Source organism: Aquarana catesbeiana, linkage group LG11, assembly GCF_042186555.1.
Source record: "Aquarana catesbeiana isolate 2022-GZ linkage group LG11, ASM4218655v1, whole genome shotgun sequence".
NCBI classification, from domain to species: Eukaryota; Metazoa; Chordata; class Amphibia; order Anura; family Ranidae; genus Aquarana; species Aquarana catesbeiana.
The window spans coordinates 99,800,492-99,818,718 of NC_133334.1; positions in this window are offsets into that span (position 1 = coordinate 99,800,492).

Genomic DNA, 18,227 nt, shown 5'->3' on the forward strand with positions numbered 1-18,227 from the left:
ACGAGAACGCCGGAGGAAGAACCAGAAGAGCCAGAAGAACCAGAAGAACCAGAAGATGAAGGAAGATAGAAGAAAGAAGAAGCATTTAAATAAAGGAATTGTCAAAAACTGTCTCTTGTCATTTTTAACATTTTTGACACTTTTTTCGTGAAATGGTAGGGGTACTTATGTACCCCCTTACCATTTCACACAGGGGGGGGGCCGGGATCTGGGGGTCACCTTGTTAAAGGGGGCTTTCAGATTCCGATAAGCCCCCCGCCCGCAGACCCCCACAACCACCGGCCAGGGTTGTGGGGATGAGGCCCTTGTCCTCATCAACATGGGGACAAGGTGTTTTGGGGGTTACCCCAAAGCACCCTCCCAATGTTGAGGGCATGTGGCCTGGTACGGTTCAGGAGGGAGGGGGGGCCACACTCTCGTCCCCCCCTCTTTTCCTGCGGCCTGCCAGGTTGCGTGCTCGGATAAGGGTCTGGAATGGATTTTTGGGGGGACCCCACGCCGTTTTTTTTTTTTTTTTGGCGCGGGGTTCCCCTTAAAATCCATACCAGAGCTGAAGGGTCTGGTATGGAATTTAGGGGGAACCCCACGTCATTTTTTTTTAAATTTTGGCCGGGGTTCCCCTTAATATCCATATCAGACCTGAAGGGCCTGGTATAGAATTTAGGGGGACTCCCACGTCATTTTTTTTTTTTAATTTTGGTTCGGGGTTCCCCTTTGGGGAATTCCCATGCCGTTTTTATCAATGAACTTCTAAGTGTATTGTCGGCAATGCAATAGCCGCGGGTAGTTTTAAATGAGTTTTTTCCTTCAAAATGTCATTTTGCTGTCAGACTGTTCTAAACACAGGAAACATGCGCCCCTTTACAGGCACACTATAGACACCCCCCAGGTACGAAATTTAAAGGGATATTACACTTTTATTGATTGACTTTAAGCATTATTAAAATCACTGCTCCTGAAAAAACGTCCGTTTTTAAAACTTTTTTTTGCATTGATCCATGTCCCCTGGGGCAGGACCCAGGTCCCCAAACACTTTTTATGACAATAACTTGCATATTAGCCTTTAAAATTAGCACTTTTGATTTCTCCCATAGACTTTTAAAGGGTGTTCCGCGGCATTCGAATTTGCCGCGAACACCCCAAATTGTTCGCTGTTCGGCGAACTTGCGAACAGCCAATGTTCGAGTCGAACATGAGTTCGACTCGAACTCGAAGCTCATCCCTAGCCTGCAGTGATATGTAGCTGCACAAAGCTGAGATGTATATATATACTGATACTGCAGCTAGCAGAATCAACTGTCTGCCTGTAGTATTATTAGTATGAGAACATCAGCAATTGTCTTCAGGTAGCTTTAGGTGCACACTGTGCAGAGGACGCAGTATACTAACTGTAAATACTGAAGCTGCCTGCCTGTGGTATTAAAAGGAGCAGAACAACAGCAATTTTCTTCAGGTAGCTTTAGGTGCACACTGTGCAGAGGACGCAGTACACTAACTGTAAATACTGTAGCTGCCTGCCTGTGGTATTAATAGGATCAGAAGAACACCTCCAATTTTCTTCAGGTAGCTTTAGGTGCACACTGTGCAGAGGACGCACTACACTAACTGTAAATTCTGTAGCTGCCTGCCTGTGGTATTAATAGGATCAGAAGAACACCACTAATTTTTCTTCAGGTAGCTTTAGGTGCACACTGTGCAGAGGACACAGTACACTAATTGTAAATACTGTAGCTGCCTGCCTGTGGTATTAATAGGAGCAGAACAACAGCAATTTTCTTCAGGTCGTTTTAGGTGCACACTGTGCAGAGGACACATTACACTAACTGTAAATACTGTAGCTGCCTGCCTGTGGTATCAATATAGGATCAGAAGAACACCATTAATTTTCTTCAGGTAGCTTTAGGTGCACACTGTGCAGAGGACACTGTGCACTAACTGTAAATACTGTAGCTGCCTGCCTGTGGTATTATTAGGAGCAGAACAACAGCAATTTTCTTTAGGTAGCTTTAGGTGCACACTGTGCAGAGGACGCAGTATACTAACTGTAAATACTGTAGCTGCCTGCCTGTGGTATTAATAGGATCAGAAGAACACCATCAATTTAATCAGGTAGCTTTAGATGCACACTCTGCAGAGGACACAGTACACTAACTGTAAATACTGTAGCTGCTTGCCTGTGGTATTAATAGGAGCAGAACAACAGCAATTGTCTCCAGGTAGCTTTAGGTGCAGAGAACGCACTACACTAACTGTAAATACTGTAGCTGCCTGCCTGTGGTATTAATAGGATCAGAAGAACACCACTAATTTTCTTCAGGTAGCTTTAGGTGCACACTGTGCAGAGGATGCACTACACTAATTTGTAAATGCTGCAGCTGCCTGCGGTACTACTAATAGGATCAGAAGCACACCACCAATTTTCTTCAGTTAGCTTTAGGTGCACACTGTGCAGAGGACGCACTACACTAACTTGTAAATACTACAGCTGCCTGTGATACTTATAGGATCAGAAGAACACCACCAATTTTCTTCAGGTATCTTTAGGTGCACACTGTGCAGAGGATGCACTACACTAACTTGTAAATACTGCAGCTGCCCGCGGTACTGTGCTAATAGGATCAGAAGAACACCATTCATTTTCTTCAGGTAGCTTTAGGTGCACACTGTGCAGAGGACATACCACACTAACTTGTAAATACTGCAGCTGCCTGCTGTACTGTACTAATAGGATCAGAAGAACACCATTAATTTTCTTCAGGTAGCTTTTGGTGCACATTGTGCAGAGGACATACTACACTAACTTGTAAATACTGCAGCTGCCTGCGGTACTGTACTAATAGGATCAGAAGAACACCACTCATTTTCTTCAGGTAGCTTTAGGTGCCCACTGTGCAGAGGATGCACTACACTAACTTGTAAATACTGCAGCTGCCTGCGGTACTGTACTAATAGAATCAGAAGAACACCACTAATTTTCTTCAGGCAGCTTTAGGTGCACACTGTGCAGAGGATGCACTACACTAACTTGTAAATACTGCAGCTGCCTGCGGTACTGTACTAATAGGATCAGAAGAACACCACTAATTTTCTTCAGGTAGCTTTGGGTGCACACTGTGCAGAGGATGCACTACACTAACTTGTAAATACTGCAGCTGCCTGAGGTACTGTACTAATAGGATCAGAAGAACACCACTAATTTTCTTCAGGTAGCTTTAGGTGCGCACTGTTCAGAGGACGCACTACACTAACTTGTAAATACTGCAGCTGCCTGCAGTACTGTACTAATAGGATCAGAAGAACACCACTAATTTTCTTCAGGTAGCTTTAGGTGCACACTGTGCAGAGGATGCACTACATTAATTTGTAAATACTGCAGCTGCCTTCGGTACTGTACTAATAGGATCAGAAGAACACCACTAATTTTCTTCAGGTAGCTTTAGGTGCACACTGTGCAGAGGACGCACTATACTAAATGTAAATACTGTAGCTGTCTGTCAGTGGTATTAATAGGATCAGAAGAACACCACCGATTTTATCCAGGTACCTTTAGGTGCACACTGTGCAGAGGACACAGTACACTAACTGTAAATACTGTAGCTGCCTGCCTGTGGTATTAATAGGAGCAGAACAACAGCAATTTTCTTCAGGTAGCTTTAGGTGCACACTGTGCAGAGGACACAGTACACTAACTGTAAATACTGTAGCTGGCTGCCGTGGTATTAATAGGATCAGAAGAACACCATTAATTTTCTTCAGGTAGCTTTAGGTGCACACTGTGCAGAGGACACTGTACACTAACTGTAAATACTGTAGCTGCCTGCCTGTGGTATTAATAGGAGCAGAACAACAGCAATTTTCTTTAGGTAGCTTTAGGTGCAGACTGTGCAGAGGACGCAGTACACTAACTGTAAATACTGTAGCTGCCTGCCTGTGGTATTAATAGGATCAGAAGAACACCATCAATTTAATTCAGGTAGCTTTAGATGCACACTCTGCAGAGGACACAGTACACTAACTGTAAATACTGTAGCTGCTTGCCTGTGGTATTAATAGGAGCAGAACAACAGCAATTGTCTCCAGGTAGCTTTAGGTGCAGAGAAGGCACTACACTAACTGTAAATGCTGTAGCTGCCTGTGGTATTAATAGGATCAGAAGAACACCACTATTTTTATTCAGGTAGCTTTAGGTGCACACTGTGCAGAGGACACAGTACACTAACTGTAAATACTGTAGCTTCCTATGATATTAATAGGAGCAGAACAACAACAATTTTCTTCAGGTAGCTTTAGGTGCACACTCTGCAGAGGACGCAGTACACTAACTGTAAATACTGTAGCTGCCTGCCAGTGCTATTAATAGGATCAGAAGAACACCACCAATTTTATTCAGGTACCTTTAGGTGTACACTGTGCAGAGGACACTGTGCACTAACTGTAAATACTGTAGCTGCCTGCCTGTGGTATTAATAGGAGCAGAACAACAGCAATTTTCTTCAGGTAGCTTCAGGTGCACACTGTGCAGAGGACACACTACACTAACTTGTAAATACTGCAGCTGCCTGTGGTACTGTACTAATAGGATCAGAAAACACCACTAATTTTCTTCAGGTACCTTTAGGTGCACACTGTGCAGAGGACACTGTACACTAACAGTAAATACTGTAGCTTCCTGCCTGTGGTATTAATAGGAGCAGAAAAAAAGCAATTTTCTTCAGGCAGCTTTAGGTGCACACTGTGCAGAGGACACAGTACACTAACTGTAAATACTGTAGCTGCCTGCCTGGGGTATCAATATAGGATCAGAAGAACACCATTAATTTTTTTCAGGTAGCTTTAGGTGCACACTGTGCAGAGGACACTGTACTCTAACTGTAAATACTGTAGCTGCCTGCCTGTGGTATTAATAGGAGCAGAACAAGAGCAATTTTCTTTAGGTAGCTTTAGGTGCACACTGTGCAGAGGACGCAGTATACTAACTGTAAATACTGTAGCTGCCTGCCTGTGGTATTAATAGGATCAGAAGAACACCATCAATTTAATTCAGGTAGCTTTAGATGCACACTCTGCAGAGGACACAGTACACTAACTGTAAATACTGTAGCTGCTTGCCCGTGGTATTAATAGGAGCAGAACAACAGCAATTGTCTCCAGGTAGCTTTAGGTGCAGAGAACGCACTACACTAACTGTAAATACTGTAGCTGCCTGCCTGTGGTATTAATAAGATCAGAAGAACACCACTAATTTTCTTCAGGTAGCTTTAGGTGCACACTGTGCAGAGGATGCCCTACACTAATTTGAAAATACTGCAGCTGCCTGCGGTACTACTAATAGGATCAGAAGCACACCACCAATTTTCTTCAGGTATCTTTAGGTGCACACTGTGCAGAGGATACACTACACTAACTTGTAAATACTGCAGCTGCCTGCGGTACTGTGCTAATAGGATCAGAAGAACACCATTAATTTTCTTCAGGTAGCTTTAGGTGCACACTGTGCAGAGGACATACCACACTAACTTGTAAATACTGCAGCTGCCTGCGGTGCCGTACTAATAGGATCAGAAGAACACCACTAATTTTCTTCAGGTAGCTTTAGGTGCACACTGTGCAGCGGACACACTACACTAACTTGTAAATACTGCAGCTGCCTGCGGTACTGTACTAATAGAATCTGAAGAACACCATTAATTTTCTTCAGGTAGCTTTAGGTGCACACTGTGCAAAGGACGCACTACACTAACTTGTAAATACTACAGCTGACTGTGATACTAATAGGATCAGAAGAACACCACCAATTTTCTTCAGGTATCTTTAGGTGCACACTGTGCAGAGGATGCACTACACTAACTTGTAAATACTGCAGCTGCCTGTGGTACTGTACTAATAGGATCAGAAGAACACCACTAATTTTCTTCAGGTAGCTTTAGGTGCACACTGTGCAGAGGACGCACTACACTAACTTGTAAATACTGCAGCTGCCTGCAGTACTGTACTAATAGGATCAGAAGAAAACCACTAATTTTCTTCAGGTAGCTTTAGGTGCACACTGTGCAGAGGACGCACTACACTAATTTGTAAATACTGCAGCTGCCTTCGGTACTGTACTAATAGGATCAGAAGAACACCACTAATTTTCTTCAGATAGCTTTAGGTGCACACTGTGCAGAGGACGCACTACACTAACTGTAAATACTGTAGCTGTCTGTCAGTGGTATTAATAGGATCAGAAGAATACCACCGATTTTATCCAGGTACCTTTAGGTGCACACTGTGCAGAGGACACAGTACACTAACTGTAAATACTGTAGCTGCCTGCCTGTGGTATTAATAGAAGCAGAACAACAGCAATTTTCTTCAGGTAGCTTTAGGTGCACACTGTGCAGAGGACACAGTACACTAACTGTAAATACTGTAGCTGGCTGCCCGTGGTATTAATAGGATCAGAAGAACAGCATTAATTTTCTTCAGGTAGCTTTAGGTGCACACTGTGCAGAGGACACTGTACACTAACTATAAATACTGTAGCTGCCTGCCTGTGGTATTAATAGGAGCAGAACAACAGCAATTTTCTTTAGGTAGCTTTAGGTGCAGACTGTGCAGAGGATGCAGTACACTAACTGTAAATACTGTAGCTGCCTGCCTGTGGTATTAATAGGATCAGAAGAACACCATCAATTTAATTCAGGTGGCTTTAGATGCACACTCTGCAGAGGACACAGTACACTAACTGTAAATACTGTAGCTGCTTGCCTGTGGTATTAATAGGAGCAGAACAACAGCAATTGTCTCCAGGTAGCTTTAGGTGCAGAGAACACACTACACTAACTGTAAATACTGTAGCTGCCTGCCTGTGGTATTAATAAGATCAGAAGAACACCACTAATTTTCTTCAGGTAGCTTTAGGTGCACACTGTGCAGAGGATGCACTACACTAATTTGAAAATACTGCAGCTGCCTGCGGTACTACTAATAGGATCAGAAGCACACCAACAAATTTCTTCAGTTAGCTTTAGGTGCACACTGTGCAGAGGACATACCACACTAACTTGTAAATACTGCAGCTGCCTGCGGTACTGTACTAATAGGATCAGAAGAACACCACTAATTTTCTTCAGGTAGCTTTAGGTGCACACTGTGCAGAGGACACACTACACTAACTTGTAAATACTTCAGCTGTCTGCGGTACTGTACTAATAGAATCAGAAGAACATCAATAATTTTCTTCAGGTAGCTTTAGGTGCACACTGTGCAGAGGACGCACTACACTAACTTGTAAATACTACAGCTGACTGTGATACTAATAGGATCAGAAGAACACCACCAATTTTCTTCAGGTATCTTTAGGTGCACACTGTGCAGAGGATGCACTACACTAACTTGTAAATACTGCAGCTGCCTGCGGTACTGTACTAATAGAATCAGAAGAACACCACTAATTTTCTTCAGGTAGCTTTAGGCGCACACTGTGCAGAGGATGCACTACACTAACTTGTAAATACTGCAGCTGCCTGTGTTAATGTACTAATAGGATCAGAAGAACACCACTAATTTTCTTCAGGTAGCTTTAGGTGCACACTGTGCAGAGGACGCACTACACTAACTTGTAAATACTGTAGCTGCCTGCGGTACTGTACTAATAGGATCAGAAGAACACCACTAATTTTCTTCAGGTAGCTTTGGGTGCACACTGTGCAGAGGATGCACTACACTAACTTGTAAATACTTCAGCTGTCTGCGGTACTGTACTAATAGAATCAGAAAAACACCAATAATTTTCTTCAGGTAGCTTTAGGTGCACACTGTGCAGAGGACGCACTACACTAACTTGTAAATACTACAGCTGACTGTGATACTAAGAGGATCAGAAGAACACCACCAATTTTCTTCAGGTATCTTTAGGTGCACACTGTGCAGAGGATGCACTACACTAACTTGTAAATACTGCAGCTGCCTGCGGTACTGTACTAATAGAATCAGAAGAACACCACTAATTTTCTTCAGGTAGCTTTAGGCGCACACTGTGCAGAGGATGCACTACACTAACTTGTAAATACTGCAGCTGCCTGTGTTAATGTACTAATAGGATCAGAAGAACACCACTAATTTTCTTCAGGTAGCTTTAGGTGCACACTGTGCAGAGGACGCACTACACTAACTTGTAAATACTGTAGCTGCCTGCGGTACTGTACTAATAGGATCAGAAGAACACCACTAATTTTCTTCAGGTAGTTTTGGGTGCACACTGTGCAGAGGATGCACTACACTAACTTGTAAATACTGCAGCTGCTTGCGGTACTGTATTAATAGGATCAGAAGAACACCACTCATTTTCTTCAGGTAGCTTTAGGTGCACACTGTGCAGAGGACACACTACACTAACTTGTAAATTCTGCAGCTGCCTGCAGTACTGTACTAATAGGATCAGAAGAATACCACTAATTTTCTTCAGGTAGCTTTAGGTGCACACTGTGCAGAGGATGCACTACACTAATTTGTAAATACTGTAGCTGTCTGCCTGTGGTATTAATAGGAGCAGAACAACAGCAATTTTCTTCAGGTAGCTTTAGGTGCACACTGTGCAGAGGACACAGTACACTAACTGTAAATACTGTAGCTGGCTGCCTGTGGTATTAATAGAATCAGAAGAACACCATTAATTTTCTTCAGGTAGCTTTAGGTGCACACTGTGCAGAGGACACTGTACACTAACTGTAAATACTGTAGCTGCCTGCCTGTGGTATTAATAGGAGCAGAACAACAGCAATTTTCTTTAGGTAGCTTTAGGTGCACACTGTGCAGAGGACGCAGTACACTAACTGTAAATACTGTAGCTGCCTGCCTGTGGTATTAATAGGATCAGAAGAACACCACCGATTTTAACCAGGTACCTTTAGTTGCACATTGTGCAGAGGACACAGTACACTAACTGTAAATACTGTAGCTGCCTGCCTGTGGTATTAATAGGAGCAGAACAACAGCAATTTTCTTCAGGTAGCTTTGGGTGCACACTGTGCAGAGGACACAGTACACTAACTGTAAATACTGTAGCTGGCTGCCTGTGGTATTAATAGAATCAGAAGAACACCATTAATTTTCTTCAGGTAGCTTTAGGTGCACACTGTGCAGAGGACACTGTACACTAAGTGTAAATACTGTAGCTGCCTGCCTGTGGTATTAATAGGAGTAGGACAACAGCAATTTTCTTTAGGTAGCTTTAGGTGCACACTGTGCAGAGGACGCAGTACACTAACTGTAAATACTGTAGCTGGCTGCCTGTGGTATTAATAGGATCAGAAGAACACCATCAATTTAATTCAGGTGGCTTTAGATGCACACTCTGCAGAGGACACAGTACACTAACTGTAAATACTGTAGCTGCTTGCCTGTGGTATTAATAGGAGCAGAACAACAGCAATTGTCTCCAGGTAGCTTTAGGTGCACACTGTGCAGAGGACACACTACACTAACTTGTAAATACTGCAGCTGCCTGTGGTTCTGTACTAATTGGATCAGAAGAACACCACTAATTTTCTTCAGGTACCTTTAGGTGCTCACTGTGCAGAGGACACTGTGCACTAACTGTAAATACTGTAGCTGCCTGCCTGTGGTATTAATAGGAGCAGAACAACAGCAATTTTCTTCATGTAGCTTTAGGTGCACACTGTGCAGAGGACACAGTACACTAACTGTAAATACTGTAGCTGCCTGCCTGTGGTATTAATATAGGATCAGAAGAACACCATTAATTTTCTCCAGGTAGTTTTAGGTGCACACTGTGCAGAGGACACTGTACAATAACTGTAAATACTGTAGCTGCCTGCCTGTGGTATTAATAGGAGCAGAACAACAGCAATTTTCTTTAGGTAGCTTTAGGTGCACACTGTGCAGAGGACGCAGTACACTAACTGTAAATACTGTAGCTGGCTGCCTGTGGTATTAATAGGATCAGAAGAACACCATCAATTTAATTCAGGTGGCTTTAGATGCACACTCTGCAGAGGACACAGTACACTAACTGTAAATACTGTAGCTGCTTGCCTGTGGTATTAATAGGAGCAGAACAACAGCAATTGTCTCCAGGTAGCTTTAGGTGCACACTGTGCAGAGGACACACTACACTAACTTGTAAATACTGCAGCTGCCTGTGGTTCTGTACTAATTGGATCAGAAGAACACCACTAATTTTCTTCAGGTACCTTTAGGTGCTCACTGTGCAGAGGACACTGTGCACTAACTGTAAATACTGTAGCTGCCTGCCTGTGGTATTAATAGGAGCAGAACAACAGCAATTTTCTTCATGTAGCTTTAGGTGCACACTGTGCAGAGGACACAGTACACTAACTGTAAATACTGTAGCTGCCTGCCTGTGGTATTAATATAGGATCAGAAGAACACCATTAATTTTCTCCAGGTAGTTTTAGGTGCACACTGTGCAGAGGACACTGTACAATAACTGTAAATACTGTAGCTGCCTGCCTGTGGTATTAATAGGAGCAGAACAACAGCAATTTTCTTTAGGTAGCTTTAGGTGCACACTGTGCAGAGGACGCAGTACACTAACTGTAAATACTGTAGCTGCCTGCCTGTGGTATTAATAGGATCAGAAGAACACCATTAATTTAATTCAGGTAGCTTTAGATGCACACTCTGCAGAGGACACAGTACACTAACTGTAAATACTGTAGCTGCCTGCCTGTGGTATTTATAGGATCAGAAGAACACCATCAATTTAATTAAGGTAGCTTTAGATGCACTCTGCAGAGGACACAGTACACTAACTGTAAATATTATAGCTGCCTGCCTGTGGTATTAATAGGAGCAGAACAACAGCAATTTTCTTCAGGTAGCTTTAGGTGCACACTGTGCAGAGGATGCACTACACTAATTTGTAAATACTGCAGCTGCCTGCGGTACTACTAATAGGATCAGAAGCACACCACCAATTTTCTTCAGGTATCTTTAGGTGCACACTGTGCAGAGGACGCACTACACTAACTTGTAAATACTGCAGCTGTCTGCGGTACTGTGCTAATAGGATCAGAAGAATACCATTCATTTTCTTCAGGTAGCTTTAGGTGCACATTGTGCAGAGGACATACTACACTAACTTGTACATACTGCAGCTGCCTGTGGTACTGTACTAATAGGATCAGAAGAACAGCACTAATTTTCTTCAGGTAGCTTTGGGTGAACACTGTACAGAGGATGCACTACACTAACTTGTAAATACTGCAACTGCCTGAGGTACTGTACTAATAGGATCAGAAGAACACCACTAATTTTCATCAGGTAGATTTAGGTGCACACTGTGCAGAGGACGCATTACACTAACTTGTAAATACTGCAGCTGCCTGCAATACTGTACTAATAGGATCAGAAGAACACCACTAATTTTCTTCAGGTAGCTTTAGGTGCACACTGTGCAGAGGATGCACTACACTAATTTGTAAATACTGCAGCTGCCTGCAGTACTCTACTAATAGGATCAGAAGAACACCATTAATTTTCTTCAGGTAGCTTTAGGTGCACACCGTGCAGAGGACACACTACACTAAATGTAAATACTGTAACTGTCTGTCAGTGGTATTAATAGGTTCAGAAGAACACCACCGATTTTTTCCAGGTACCTTTAGGTGCACACTGTGCAGAGGACACAGTACACTAACTGTAAATACTGTAGCTGCCTGCCTGTGGTATTAATAGGAGCAGAACAACAGCAATTTTCTTTAGGTAGCTTTAGGTGCACACTGTGCAGAGGACGCAGTACACTAACTGTAAATACTGTAGTTGCCTGCCTGTGGTATTAATAGGATCAGAAGAACACCATTCATTTTCTTCAGGTAGCTTTAGGTGCACACTGTGCAGAGGACATAGCACACGAACTTGTAAATACTGCAGCAGCCTGCAGTACTGTACTAATAGGATCAGAATAACACCACTAATTTTCTTCAGGTTGCTTTAGGTGCACACTGTGCAGAGGACGCACTACACTAACTTGTAAATATTACAGCTGAATGTGATACTAATAGGATCAGAAGAACACCAGTAATTTTCTTCAGGTAGTTTTAGGTGCACACTGTGCAGAGTACGCACTACACTAACTTGTAAATACTGCAGCTGCCTGCGGTACTGTACTAATAGAATCAGAAGAACACCACTAATTTTCTTCAGGTAGCTTTAGGTGCACACTGTGCAGATGATGCACTACACTAACTTGTAAATACTGCAGCTGCCTGCGGTACTGTACTAATAGGATCAGAAGAACACCACTAATTTTCTTCAGGTAGCTTTAGGTGCTCACTGAGCAGAGGACACACTACACTAGTTTGTAAATACTGCAGCTGCCTGTGGTACTGTACTAATAGGATCAGAAGAACACCACTCATTTTCTTCAGGTAGCTTTAGGTGCACACTGTGCAGAGGATGCACTACACTAACTTGTAAATACTGCAGCTGCCTGCGGTACTGTACTAATAGGATCAGAAGAACGCCACTAATTTTCTTCAGGTAACTTTAGTTGCACACTGTGCAGAGGACGCACTACACTAACTTGTAAATACTGCAGCTGCCTGAGGTACTGTACTAATAGGATCAGAAGAACACCACTAATTTTCTTCAGGTAGCTTTAGGTGCACACTGTGCAGAGGACACAGTACACTAACTGTAAATACTGTAGCTGCCTGCCTGTGGTATTAATAGGAGCAGAACAACAGCAATTTTCTTTAGGTAGCTTTAGGTGCACACTGTGCAGAGGACGCAGTACACTAACTGTAAATACTGTAGCTGCCTGCCTGTGGTATTAATAGGATCAGAAGAACACCATTAATTTAATTCAGGTAGCTTTAGATGCACACTCTGCAGAGGACACAGTACACTAACTGTAAATACTGTAGCTGCTTGCCTGTGGTATTAATAGGAGCAGAACAACAGCAATTGTCTCCAGGTAGCTTTAAGTGCAGAGAACGCACTACACTAACTGTAAATACTGTAGCTGCCTGCCTGTGGTATTAATAGGATCAGAAGAACACCACTAATTTTCTTCAGGTAGCTTTAGGTGCTCACTGAGCAGAGGACACACTACACTAACTTGTAAATACTGCAGCTGCCTGTGGTACTGTACTAATAGGATCAGAAGAACGCCACTAATTTTCTTCAGGTAGCTTTGGGTGCACACTGTGCAGAGGATGCACTACACTAACTTGTAAATACTGCAGCTGCCTGAGGTATTGTACTAATAGGATCAGAAGAACACCACTAATTTTCTTCAGGTAGCTTTAGGTGCACACTGTGCAGAGGACGCACTACACTAACTTGTAAATACTGCAGCTGCCTAAGGTACTGTACTAATAGGATCAGAAGAACACCACTAATTTTCTTCAGGTAGCTTTAGGTGCACACTGTGCAGAGGACGCACTACACTAATTTGTAAATACTGCAGCTGCCTGTGGTACTGTACTAATAGGATCAGAAGAACACCACTAATTTTCTTCAGGTAGCTTTTGGTGCACACTGTGCAGAGGACGCACTACACTAACTGTAAATACTGTAGCTGTCTGTCAGTGGTATTAATAGGAGCAGAACAACAGCAATTTTCTTCGGGTAGCTTTAGGTGCACACTGTGCAGAGGACACAGTACACTAACTGTAAATACTGTAGCTGGCTGCCTGTGGTATTAATAGGAGCAGAAGAACACCACCAATTTTATTCAGGTAGCTTTAGGTGCACACTGTGCAGAGGACGCAGTACACTAACTGTAAATACTGTAGCTGCCTGCCTGTGGTATTAATAGGATCAGAAGAACACCATCAATTTAATTAAGGTAGCTTTAGATGCACACTCTGCAGAGGGCACAGTACACTAACTGTAAATACTGTAGCTGCTTGCCTGTGGTATTAATAGGAGCAGAACAACAGTAATTGTCTCCAGGTAGCTTTAGGTGCACACTGTGCAGAGAATGCACTACACTAACTGTAAATACTTTAGCTGCCTGCCTGTGGTATTAATAGGATCAGAAGAACACCACTAATTTTCTTCAGGTAGCTTTTGGTGCACACTGTGCAGAGGACGCACTACACTAACTTGTAAATACTGCAGCTGCCTGTGGTACTGTACTAATAGGATCAGAAGAACACCACTAATTTTCTTCAGGTTGCTTTAGGTGCACACTGTGCAGAGGACGTACTACACTAACTGTAAATACTGTAGCTAATAGGACTAATAGGATTAGAAGAACACCAGCAATTTTCTTTCTACTCTATCTAACTTAAATCATATGACACTGTCTCTCTGTCTATCTATCTCTCTCTCAACGCCAGAACACACTACACAGGTACGCCGTGCAGGCGGCCTTATATAGTGTGGGGCGTGTACTAAACCCCCTGAGCCATAATTGGCCAAAGCCACCCTGGCTTTGGCCAATTATGGCTCTGTGTACAGACGGCACTGTGTTTGGCCATGCATGCGGGTCATAGTGCATGCTTGGCCAATCATCAGCCAGCAATGCACTGCGATGCCGCAGTGAATTTTGGGCCGTGACGCCCCACTCGAATTTGGCGCGAACGGCCCATATGGTTCATAATACGGCGAACGACCGAAAACACGATGTCGCAGCTCATCCCTAGTCAAGAAAGTGGTATTAACCCTTGTATCACATCCCTAATGGAACTACTGTATTTGTTAACCACTTCAGCCCCGGAAGGATTTACCCCCTTCCTGACCAGAGCACTTTTTACAATTTGGCACTGTGTCGCTTTAACTGCTAATTGTGCGGTAATGCAATGCTGTACCCAAACGAAATTTGCATCCTTTTCTTCCCACAAATAGACCTTTCTTTTGATGGTATTTGATCACCTCTTTTATTTTTTGCACTATAAACGGAAAAAGACCGAAAATTTTGAAAAAAAATGATATTTTCTACTTTTTGTTATAAAACAAATCCAATAAACTCAATTTTAGTCATACAATTAGGCCAAAATGTATTCGGCCACATGTCTTTGGTAAAAAAATGTCAATAAGTGTATATTTATTGGTTTGCGCAAAAGTTATAGCACCTACAAACTAGGGTACATTTTCTGGAATTTACACAGCCTTTAATTTATGACTGCCTATGTCATTTCTTGAGGTGCTAAAATGGCAGGGCTGTACAAAACCCCCACAAATGACCCCATTTTGGAAAGTAGACACCCCAAGGAAATTGCTGAGAGTTATGTTGAGCCCATTGAATATTAATTTTTTTTGTCTCAAGTGATTGAATAATGACAAAAAAAAAAGAAAATTACAAAAAGTTGTTACTAAATATTATATTGCTCTCACAGGCCATGGGCATATGTGGAATTGCACCCCAAAATACATTTAGCTGCTTCTCCTGAGTATGGGGATACCACATGTGTGGGACTTTTTGGGAGCCTAGCCGCGTACGGGGCCCCGAAAACCAAGCACCGCCTTCAGAATTTGTAAGGGCGTAAATTTTTGATTTCACTCCTCACTACCTATCACAGTTTTGAAGGCCATAAAATGCCAAGATGGCACAAAACCCCCCCAAATGACCCCATTTTGGAAAGTAGATACCCCAAGCTATTTGCTGAGAGGCATGTTGAGTCCATGGAATATTTTATATTTTGACACAAGTTACGGGAAAGAGACCAATTTTTTTTTTGCATAAAGTTGTCACTAAATGATATATTGCTCACACAGGCCATGGGCATATGTGGAATTGCACCCCAAAATACATTCTGCTGATTCTCCTGAGTACGGGGAGACCACATCTGTGGGACTTTTTGGGAGCCTAGCCGTGCACGGGGCCCCGAAAGCAAAGCACCACCTTCAGGATTTCTAAGGGCGTAAAGTTTTGATTTCACTCCTCACTACCTATCACAGTTTTGAAGGCCATAAAATGCCCAGATGGCACAACCCCCCCCCCCCCAAATGACTCCATTTTGGAAAGTAGATATCCCAAGCTATTTGCTGAGAGGCATGTTGAGTCCATGGAATATTTTATATTTTGACACAAGGTGCGGGAATGTGACAATTTTTTTTTTTGCACAAAGTTGTCACTAAATGATATATTGCTCAAACATGCCGTGGGCATATGTGGAATTACACTCCAAAATACATTCTGCTGCTTCTCCTGAGTACGGGGATACCACATGTGTGGGACTTTTTGGGAGCCTAGCCGTGTACGGGGCCCCGAAAACCAATCACCTCCTTCAGGATTTCTAAGGGCGTAAATTTTTGATTCACTCCTCTCTACCTATCGCAGTTTTGAAGGCCATAAAATGCCAAGATAGCACAAACCCCCCCAAATGACCCCATTTTTATGAAAGTAGACACCCCAAGCTATTTGCTGAGAGGCATGGTGAGTATTTTGCAGCTCTCATTTGTTTTTGAAAATGAAGAAAGACAAGAAAAAAAATTTTTTTTTCTTTCTTCAACTTTCAAAACTTTGTGACAAAAAGCGAGGTCTGCAAAATGCTCATTATACCTTTCAGCAAATACCTTGGGGTGTCTACTTTCCAAAATAGGGTAATTTGAGGGGGTTTGTGCCACCTGGGCATTCCATGGCCTCCGAAACTGTGATAGGCAGTGAAGAGTGAAATCAAAAATTTACGCCCTTAGAAAGCTTGAAGGTTGGTTTTCGGGGTCCCATACGCGGCTAGGCTTCCAAAAAGTCTCACACATGTGGTATCATCATACTCAGGAGAAGTAACAGAATGTATTTTGGGGTGTAATTTCACATATTCCCATGGCATGTTTGAGCAATATATAATTTAGTGACAACTTTGTGCAAAAAAAAAAAAAATGGTCTTTTTCCCGCAACTTGTGTCACAATATAAAATATTCCATGGACTCTACATTCCTCTCAACAAATAGCTTGGGGTGTCTACTTTCCAAAATGGGGTCATTTGGGGGGGTTTGAACTGTCCTGGCATTTTATGCACAACATTTAGAAGCTTATGTCACACATCACCCACTCTTCTAACCACTTGAAGACAAAGCCCTTTCTGACACTTTTTGTTTACATGAAAAAATAATTTTATTTTGCAAGAAAATTACTTGGAACCCCCAAACATTATATATATTTTTAAAGCAAATGCCCTACAGATTAAAATGCTGGGTGTTTAATTTTTTTTTTCACACAGTATTTGCGCAGCGATTTTTCAAAAGCATTTTTTTGGGAAAAAACACACTTTTTAAAATGTTAATGCACTAAAACACACTATATTGCCCAAATGTTTGATGAAATAAAAAAGATGATCTTAGGCCGAGTACATGACATGCCAAACATGACATGCTTTAAAATTGCACACAAACGTGCAGTGGCGACAAACTAAATACATTTTTAAAAGCCTTTAAAAGTCTTTACAGGTTACCACTTTAGATTTACAGAGGAGGTCTACAGCTAAAATTACTGCCCTCGATCTGACCTTCGCGGTGATACCTCACATGCATGGTGCAATTGCTGTTTATATTTGACGCCAGACAGACGCTTGCGTTCGCCTTTGCGTGAGAGCAGGGGGGGACAGGGGTCCTTTTTTTTTTCCTTTATTTTTTTTTGCTTTTTTATCTTATTTTTAAACTGTTCCTTTCATTTTTATTTTTTTTTATCATTTTTATTGTTATCTCAGGGAATGTAAATATCCCCTATAATAGCAATAGGTAGTGACAGGTACTCTTTTTTGAAAAAACTGGGGTCTATTAGACCCTAGATCTCTCCTCTGCCCTCAAAGCATCTGACCACACCAAGATCGGTGTGATAAAATACTTTCCCAATTTCCCAATGGCGCTGTTTGCATCTGGCGAAATCTAAGTCATGAAATGCTTGTAGCTTCCGGTTTCTTAGGCCATAGAGATGTTGGGAGCCACTCTGGTCTCTGATCACCTTTATGGTCAGCTGGCTGAGTCACCGGCTGCATTCTCAGGTTCCCTGTTGGGACAGGAGAGCCAGAGAAAAACATGGAAGAAGGTGGGGGGGCATTCCTTCCCACTGCTTGTAAAAGCAGTCTAGAGGCTAATTAGCCGCTAGGATTGCTTTTACATGAAAGCCGACCGCTGGCTGAAAAGAATGATACCAAGATGATACCTAAACCTGCAGACATCATTCTGGTATAACCACTCAAAGTCCAGCAACATACCAGTACGTTGCTGGTCCTTGTTGGGCATATATTGTAATCTTTTTTTTCATGCAGCTTGTGGGCTGAACGTAAAAAAGAGATTGATCGGTGGGTATG